The sequence below is a fragment of the Orycteropus afer genome, unplaced genomic scaffold, assembly GCF_000298275.1.
Source record: "Orycteropus afer afer isolate SDZICR_OR568_19922 unplaced genomic scaffold, OryAfe1.0 scaffold00137, whole genome shotgun sequence".
Lineage (NCBI taxonomy): Eukaryota > Metazoa > Chordata > Mammalia > Tubulidentata > Orycteropodidae > Orycteropus > Orycteropus afer.
This window is the reverse complement of record NW_006921724.1, coordinates 5,224,396-5,233,780: the sequence shown is the minus strand read 5'-3', so window position 1 is coordinate 5,233,780 and position 9,385 is coordinate 5,224,396. Positions and strand designations below refer to the sequence as shown.

At 41.3% G+C, this 9,385-nt stretch overlaps 1 pseudogene; it reads left to right on the top strand.

Moving 5' to 3' along the window:
- Window positions 1-1,133: 1,133 nt before the first annotated feature.
- LOC122150421 lies at window positions 1,134-1,671 on the top strand (annotated as a pseudogene).
- The last annotated feature ends 7,714 nt before the right edge of the window (window positions 1,672-9,385 follow it).

The window sequence follows — 9,385 nt, the reverse complement described above, 5'->3', positions numbered from 1 at the left end:
AAAGACAATTACTGTAATGAAATGTGCAAAGACCTGGAGTTAGAAAACCAAAAGGGAGGGACACACTGAGCATTTCTCAAGCTGAAAGAACTGAGGAAAAAATTTAAGCCTTAAGTTGCAATATTGAAAGATTCTATGGGCAAAGTGTTGAATGATGCAGGAAGCATCAAAAGAAGATGGAATGAATACACAGAGTCACTGTACCAAAAAGTACTGGTAGATCTTCATCCTTTTCAGGAGGTGCCATATGATCAAGGACCAGTGGTACTGAAGGAAGAAGTCGAAGCTGCACTGAAGGAATTGGCAAAGAACAAGGCTCCAGGAATTGACAGAATACCCACTGAGATGTTTCAACAAACGTATGCCCCACTGGAGGCACCCAATGGGTTATGCCAAGAGATTTGTAAGACAGCTATCTGGCCAACTGACTGGAAGTGATCCGTATTTGTACTGATTCCAAACAAAGGTGATCCCACAGAATGTGGAAATTATCGAACAATATCATTAGTATCACACACAAGTAAAATCTTACTGAAGATAAATCAAAAACGGTTGTAGCAGTATATTGACAGAGAACTTCCAGAAATGCAAGCTGGATTCAGAAGAGGACGTGGAACAAGGATATCATAGCTGCTGTCACATGGATCTTGGCTCAAGGCAAAGAATAACAAAAAGATGTTTACTTGTGTTTTATTGACTATGCAAAGGCATTTGATTGTGTGGATTATGACAAATTATGTATAACATTGAGAAGAATGGGAATTCCCGAACACTTGATAGTACTCACGAGGAACCTGTACATAGATCAAGAGGCTGGGTCGCCGCTGCCACAGCCGCTGGAGAGGAGCTCCGGGAGGACGGTGGCCCGCGAGGCTCCTCGCAGACAAGGCGGTGGCGATGTCCGGGAGCCAGGCGAGTGCCAAGACGTTAGCGGCTGGGCCTCGCGCGCGGCAGGGCGGCCTGAGCTTCGGCCTCCCTCCGGTTCCCGGGAAGCGGGCCGGCAGCAAACAAGGGAGCAGCAGCAGCAGCAGCAGCAGAGGCGGAGGCTCTGGCGTGTCCCTCTCCTCCTCCTCAGCCTGAGCCACGGGAGGTCAGGCGGCCTGGGTGGCTGGAGGGGGGTCCGCTGCCTGAGAATGAGAATTCTCTTCACTAGGGTATAGAGACTGTCCAGTCACCAGGAGCACAAAGTAATAATTGTTGGGCTGGATAATGCAGGGAAAACTACCATCCTTTACCAATTTTCTATGAATGAAGTGGTACATACATCCCCTACAATAGGAAGTAATGTAGAAGAGATAGTGGTTAATAATACACGTTTCCTAATGTGGGATATTGGTGGCCAAGAATCTCTTCGTTCTTCCTGGAACACTTACTATACAAACACGAACTTTGTATAGTGGTTGTGGACAATACAGCAGAGAAAGGATTTCTATAACTAGAGAAGAACTCTATAAAATGTTAGCACATGAGGACCTAAGGAAAGCTGGATTGCTGATTTTCGCTAATAAACAAGATGTTAAAGAATGCATGACTGTAGCAGAAATCTCCCAGTTTTTGAAATTCACTTCTTTTAAAGATCATCAATGGCATATTCAGGCATGCTGTGGCCTTACTGGTGAGGGACTGTGCCAAGGACTTGAATGGAAGATGTCACGACTTAAGATTAGATGATTTCTACTGACCTCTTCTTATAGACTTTGTGTAAATGAAGTGCTGGACTTTATCTGAAAGCTGCAACAATTAATGGTTTAGATATATTTATAATAAACTGATTTAAATTTTTTTCTAGAAGAAAAATTAAGACCACTTATTTGAAAACAAAGATGAAGAATCACCTTCCAGTTTGCTTTCTCATTTGTTCCTTCCAAAGTCAGGTCTTGAAAGCTGTGATTGACTTTTTTCTCATAATGAATCCTCTCAGGACGTTGTGTAGCCTGTGGTAAGTACAAAGGGAGAGGAGAATATTTTTACTTTTGAGAACTTTATCATCAATATAACCCTTCCCTAGTTGAATGTTGTTCTCTTCTTATTCCATTAAGTCAAAATACAAATCAGCACAGACACTCAGTTTCCAATATTTTAAAATGTAATGTTGCTATTGAAAAGTCTTTTATATTAAGATTGTGTATGTATTGTATATATACCTCAAGTTCAAATTAATGGCTTTGACTTACATTACAAGGAAAAGTAAATAATACAAAACCTAATGATAGCCTTAATTATAACCATGGTGACATGAGTACTGGCATTGGTGTTGTCATTTTGTGTTTTTCTCTTTATGTTCTCTGTATTGTACTAACCAATCCTAAAAATCATCAAACTGCTTTAAAAGAAAGGTAGAAGAGGAAGAAAGCTTGATATTTTTGTACATGTTTTCTTATTGATCAAATAACTTACAGAAACGTGTAATACAACTGAGTGGAATATATATCAAATATATCAAATCCTTGGCTTAGTGTTACTAATGGGCAGAATTGCACAGTGAGCAATTATCAAATTATTGCTTTTATTGGTCCATTGCCACGTATATTACTGAATAAACTGTTAATCCATTAAAAAAAAAAGATCAAGAGGCTGTCATTCAAAGAGAACAAGGGGATATTGCATAGTTCAAAATCTAGAAGGGAGTGTGTCAGAGTTGTATCCTTTCATCATATTTATTCATTCTATATGCTGAGCAAATAATCTCAGAAGCTGGACTATATGAAGAAGAATGTAGCATCAAGATTGGAGGAAGAATCATTAACAATCTTTAATACGCTGCTGACACAACTTTGCTTGCTGAAAGTGAGGATGACTTGAAGAACTTACTGATGAAGATTGAAGACTACTGTCTGCAGTATGGATTACATCTCAATATAAAGAAAACAAAAATTCTTACCTATAAGTAGCATCATGATAAATGGAGAAAATATTGAAGTTGTCAAAGACTTCACATTGCTTGGTTTTACAATCGATGCCAATGGAAGCAGCAGTCAGAACATCAGAAGATGAATAACACTGGGCAAGTCGGCTGCAAAGGACCTCTTTCAATGCTGAGGAGGAAAGATGTCTCCTTGAGGACTAAGGTGCGCCTGACACAAGCCATGATATTTTCAATCGCCTCATATGTATGTGAGAGCTAGACAATGAATAAGGAAGACTGAAGAAGAATTTATGCTTTTGAAATGTGGTGCTGGCAAAGAAGGATGAACTGCTAAAAGAACTAAAAAATCTGGATGAAGTACAGTTGGAATGCTCCTTGGAAGTGAAAATGGCCAGACTTCGTCTCACCTACTTTGGTCATGTTACCAGAAGGGATCATTCCCTGGAGGAGGATGTCATGCTTGGTAATGTGGAGAGTCAATGAAAGAGGGGAAGGCCCTCAATGAGATGGATTGACACAGTGGCTGTGGAGATGGGCTCAAGTATAGCAGCGATCATGGAGCTGGTGCAGGACTGGGTGGTGTTTCGTTCGGCTGTGCATAGGGTCACCGTGAGTCGGCGATGACTCGGCAGCACCTAAAACACTAACAACACAAAAATATCAGTTTTCAGTATGGTTTACATCTCAACATGAAGAAAACAAAATTCCACACAACTGGACCAGTAAGCAACATTATGATAAATGGAGGAAAGATTGAGGTTGTCAGGGATTTCATTTTACTTGGATCCACAGTCAACACCCATGGAAGCAGCAGTCAAGAATCAAACATTGTATTGCGTTGGGCAAATCTGCTGCAAAAGACCTCTTTAAAGTGTTAAGGAGCAAAGATAATCACATTGAAGACTAATGTGTGCCTCAGCCAGGCCATGGTATTTTCAATCTCCTCATATGCATGTGAGAGCTGGACAATGAATAAGGAAGACTCCAGAGGACTAGATGTTTTTGGAATTTGGTGTTGGCAAAGAATACTGAAAATACCACGGACTGCCAAAAGAACAAACAAATCTGTTTTGGAAGAACTGTAGGCACAATGCTCCTTAGAAGTAAGAATGGTCAGGCTTTGTCTCTCATGCTTTAGTCATGTTGTCAGAAGAGATGAGTAGTTGGAGAAGGAGATCATGCTTGGTAAAGTAAAGGGTCTTTGAAAAATGGGAATACTCTCAAAGAGGTGGATTGACATAGTGGTGCAACAATGTTGTTAGGTGCCTTTGAGTTGTCTCTGACTCATAGAGACCCTATGCACAGCAGAAGGAAACACTGCCCGGTTCTGTGCCAGCTCCACGATCCTTACTATACCCAAACCCATCATTGTAGCCACTGTGTCAATCTACTTTGTTGAGGGCCTTCCCCTCTTTCCTTGACCATCCACTTTACCAAGCATGATATCCTTCTCCAGGGAATAGTTCCTTCTTACAACATGACCAAAGTAGGTGAGATGAAATCTGGCCATTCTCACTTCCGAGGAGCATTCTGGCTGTACTTCTTCCAGGACAGATTTGTTAGTTCTTTTAGCCATCCAGGGTACTTTCATCATTCTTCACCAGCACCACAGCTCAAAAGCATCAACCCTTCTCAAGTCTTCCTTATTCATTGTCCAGATCTCACATGCATATGAGGTGATTGAAAATACCATGGCTTGTTACCATGGCTTGTGTCAGGTGCACCTTAGCCCTCAAGGAGACATCTTTGCTCTTCAGCACTTGAAAGAGGTCTTTTGCAGCTGGTTTTCCCAGTGCTATATATTGTCTGATATCTTGACTGTTGCTTCCATTGGTGTTGATTGCAGAACCAAGTAATATGAAGTCTTTGACAACTTCAATCTTTTCTCCATTTATTGTGATATTGCTTATTGGTCCAACTTGATGGCAGTGGGTTTGTTTTTTTATTGGTCCAATTGTGAGCATTTTTGTTTTCTTTATAAACTTGTATGGTGTAATCCATACTGCAGACTGTAGTCTTCAATCTTCATCAGTAAGTGCTTCAAGTCATCCTCACTTTCAGCAAGCAAAGTTGTGTCATCTGCACATATTTCAGGTTGTTAATGAGTTTCCCGCCAATCCTGATGCCACATTCTTCATATAGTCCATCTTTTGGATTATTTGCTCAGAATACAAATTGAATAAGCATGGTGAAAGGATACAACCCTGACACACTCACTTCTTGATTAAACCATGCAGTATCCCCTTGTTCTGTTTGAATGACAACCTCCTGACCTATGTACAGGTTCCTCATGAATATAATCAAGCATTTTGGAATTCCCATTCTTCTCAATGTTATTATGATTCACACAATCGAATGCTTTTGCATAGTAAATAAAACATAAGTAAACATCTTTCTGGTATTCTTTGCTTTCAGCCAAGATCCATCTGACATCAGCAATGATATCTCTAGTTCCACATCATCTTCTGAATCCAGCTTACATTTCTGGATGCTCTCTGTCAATATACACTGCAACAGTTTTTGAATTATCTTCAGTAAGATTTTACTTGTGTGTGATATTAATGATATTGTTTGATAATTTCCACATTCTGTGGAATTACTTTTCTTTGGAATGAGTACAAATATGGATCTCTTCCAGTCAGTTGGCCAGGTAGCTGTCTTCCAAATCTCTTGGCATAGCTGAGTGAGTGCCTCTATCATGGCATCTGTTTGTTGAAACATCTCAATTGGTATTCTGTCAATTCCTGGAGCCTTGTTCTTTGCCAGTTCTTTCAGTGCATCCTTGACTTCTTCCTTCAATATCATTGGTCTTTGATCATATGCTACCTCCTGAAATGGATGAACATCGACCATTTCTTTTTGGTACAATGACTTTGTGTGTTCCTTCCATCTTCTTTTGATATTTCCTGCATCATTTGATATTTTGCCCATAGAATCTTTTAATATTGCAACTCAAGGCTTAAATTTTTCTTTAGTTCTCTGAGCTTCAGAAATGCTGAGCATGTTCTTCACTTTTGGTTTTCTAACTCCGGGTCTTTGCACATTTCATTATAAAAATTGGCTTTGTCTTCTCAAGCTGCTCTTTGAAATCTTCTGTTCAGTTGTTTTCTCTTGTCATTTCTTCCATTTGCTTTAGTTACTCTCTGTTCAAGGGCAAGTTTCAGAGTCTCTTCTGACATCCATTTTGGTCTTTTCTTCCTTTCCTGTCTTTTTAATGACCTTTTCCTTCCTTCATGGATAGTGCTCTTGATGTCATCCCACAATTCCTCTGGTTTTCGGTCATTGGTGTTCAATGCATCAAATCTATTTTTTTAGATGGTCTCTAAATTCAGGAGGGATCTATTCAAGTTAGTATTTTGGATCTCATGGACTTGTTTTGTTGAGCCCGTGTTCAGAAAGGAATGTCGACGCGAGGAAGCCACCACTAACACCATAATGCAAAAGCAAAAGGAAAGTTTATTTGCTATCTCGAGCTAGGGTCCCTGCTCTCACCGATGTAGCAGCTTGGGCAAAAGACCCTGTGCTCTTTTACTATCACATTTTTATAGGAAAAATATAGGGTGGAGTAGCACCAGGGCAAAGGGGTACAGATGATTGATTGTTGCTAAGGGGTTTAGGGCAGGGGTCTGAGATGTTGGGGGACGTGTTGGAATCCCCCGGCTCCAAAGTCTAGTTAGGGAATTATTATCTAGGGAGGATGCAGAGCCCTGATACGTGGGAGACTTCAGGAGCCAGGCAAATCTCTGATACGCGCTGAATCTGGAGGAAATCTCTGATACGTGCTGAATCCGGAGGGTAGATAAAAGCCCTGAGGCATGGGGCTTGTTAGAATCCCCGACACTAAAGACTTCTGGTTAAAGATTTACCTGGAGGCCATTAGGACTCAGGCCTCACAGTTTTAATTGTCTTCAATTTCAAGTTGAACTTGCATGTGAACAGTTGATGGTCTGTTCCACAATCAGCTCCTGGCCTTGCTTTGGCTGAAGATACTGAGTTTTTTCATCACCTCTTGCCATAGATGTAGTCAATCTAATTCCTGTGTACTCCATCTGGCAAAGTCCATGTGTATAGCCACCATTTGTGTTTTTGAAAAAAGGTATTTGCAATGAACAATTCATTGGTCTTTTAAAATCCTATCATGTGATCTCCAGTGTCATTTCTATCACCAAGGCCAAATTTTCCTACCACCAGTGATTCTTCTTTGTTTCCAACTTTTGCAATCCAGCCACTAGTGATAATCAGCACATCTTGCTTGCGTGTTCAGTCAATTTCAGATTGCAAAAGTTGGTAGAAATTTTCAATTTCCTCATCTTTAGCTTTGGTGGTTGGTGTGTAAATTTGAATAATAGTTGCATTAACTGGCCTTCCTTGTTGTTGTTGTTGTTGTTGTTATGTGCCATCGAGTTGGACCTGACTCACAGGGACTCCTCCTTGGGTTGCCAAGGCAGTATCACTACGGAAGTAGATTGCTCAACCTTCTTCGTTGGCATATGGATATTATCCTATCACTGACAGCATTGTACTTCAGGATAGATCTTGAAATATCCTTTGTGATGATGAATGCTACGCCATTCCTTTTCAAATTGTCATTCCCAACATAGTAGATCATATGGTTGTCTGATTCAAAATGGCCAAAACTGTTCTATTTCAGTTCACTAATGCCTACGATATCAATCATTATGTGTTCCATTTCATTTTTGACAACTTCCAATTTTCTTAGATTCATAATCGTACGTTCCATGTTCCGATTATTAATGGATGTTTGCAGATGTTTCTCCTCAGTTTGAGTTGTACCACTTCAGCAAATGGAGGTCCTGAAAGCTTTACTTTATCCATATCATTAAGGTTGGTTCTCCTCTGATGAGGCAACTCTTTCCCAGTCATATTTTGAGTGCCTTCTAACCTTAGGGTCTCATCTTCCAGCACTGTATTGGACAATGTTTTTGGACTATTCATAAAGTTGTCCAGTAATGTAACAGACAGTGTTTCTCTGCTATTCATAAGGTTTTCCATGACCAATTCTTTGAGAAGTGGTTGGCCTCCTACTTCTGAGTCTACCTAAGTCTGGAAGCTCTGCTGAGTCCTGTCTACCAAGTGCAACACTGCTGGCATTTAAAACACAGTGGCACAGCTTCCAGTCTCAAAGCAACATACAAGCCACCACAGTACGACAAACCGACAGACAAGTTAATCTTCCTTAGCTATTCCAAACCTCTCCGCCCTCCCCTTACCTGGATCCGGCCACTGTGGGCCCTGGCTTTCCCATTTTCCTGCCTTGGATGGGGTCTTTCTCCCTCCCCTTACCTGGATCTGGCCGCTCTCAGTCCTGGCTTTCTTGCTTCCTACCTTGGGTGGGGGTTCTTTCCCTCCCATTTGCTGGAACAATGGCATCAAGCAAACCAATGATTTGTGAGGATAGGACAGGATCATGCAGTATTTCATCCTATTGTACATAGGGTTGGTATGAGTCAGAGCCAATTTAATGACACCTAACAACAACAACAACAACAACAACAACATGGTTTACAAAGTTGTAAAAACTTCTTGGCCATAACCAACATTTAGAAGGAATGAGTTTCTAGGCCTGGGGGGTCAGGGCCATAGTCTTAGGGGACATCAGGGTCAATTGGCATAACATAGCTGTGGTCCATATGTTTGTGTGTCAACTTGGCTGTGCCTTGTTGAGTGGCTGGGCAGCTGAATCTAGTTATTCCCCATGGTGAGATTAGTAATTAGCTCTATGGTGGAATCTACTGGAGCAGCTGAGTAGCTGCTTTGGGTATATGGTCTGCTTCCCGTATATAAGAAGCAGCTTTGCGAATGGTCTCCAGCGTATAGCATGCTTGAACCCTGCACGTAGCCATTTCATTATTCAGCAGCCTGCCATGCTTTGCTGACCGTGGGACTTACAGTGAACTTGAATTAATGGCCTGCCGTGTGGTTTGGTAACATCAGGACTGTGCCATTTTATTTGTCGACCTTGGGCTTGTTAGTCTCAGCAGCCACTAGCTGCCTGAGTGAAAAGATGCCTCTAGCTTCAGTGGGCCCGGAACAAAAGGCAGAGCTGAAGCCCAAGGTCAAGGGGCTTTCACACATCCCCTAGAGCCTGGCACTTTGAAATCAGACTTAAAGCCTCCAAATTTTAAGAGAATAAACTCCTGTTTGTTCAGCCATCCCATTTGTGGTTTATTCTTGTCAGAGTGGTACTAGGTAACCAGAACAATAGCTCATGAAGACAATATTCTATATCTTATTTTGGCAGTAAATCTTTTTTTCTTTGTTGTGCTTTAGGTGCAAATTTACAGAGCAGAATTTGTTTTAAATTCAATAGTTTGTGTACATTTGCTTTCATTCCCCAATTACCATCCCCAACCCTAACCCACTCTTTCCCTCTCCCTTCCCAGTACCCCCACCCCATGACCTTTATAGTTATGCATTCCTGTCTGTCCAGCTTTTCCTCCATGTGACTGTTGCCCCTCTGGTGCCCCATGGCCAATTGCTGCAAGGGATATATCTCCC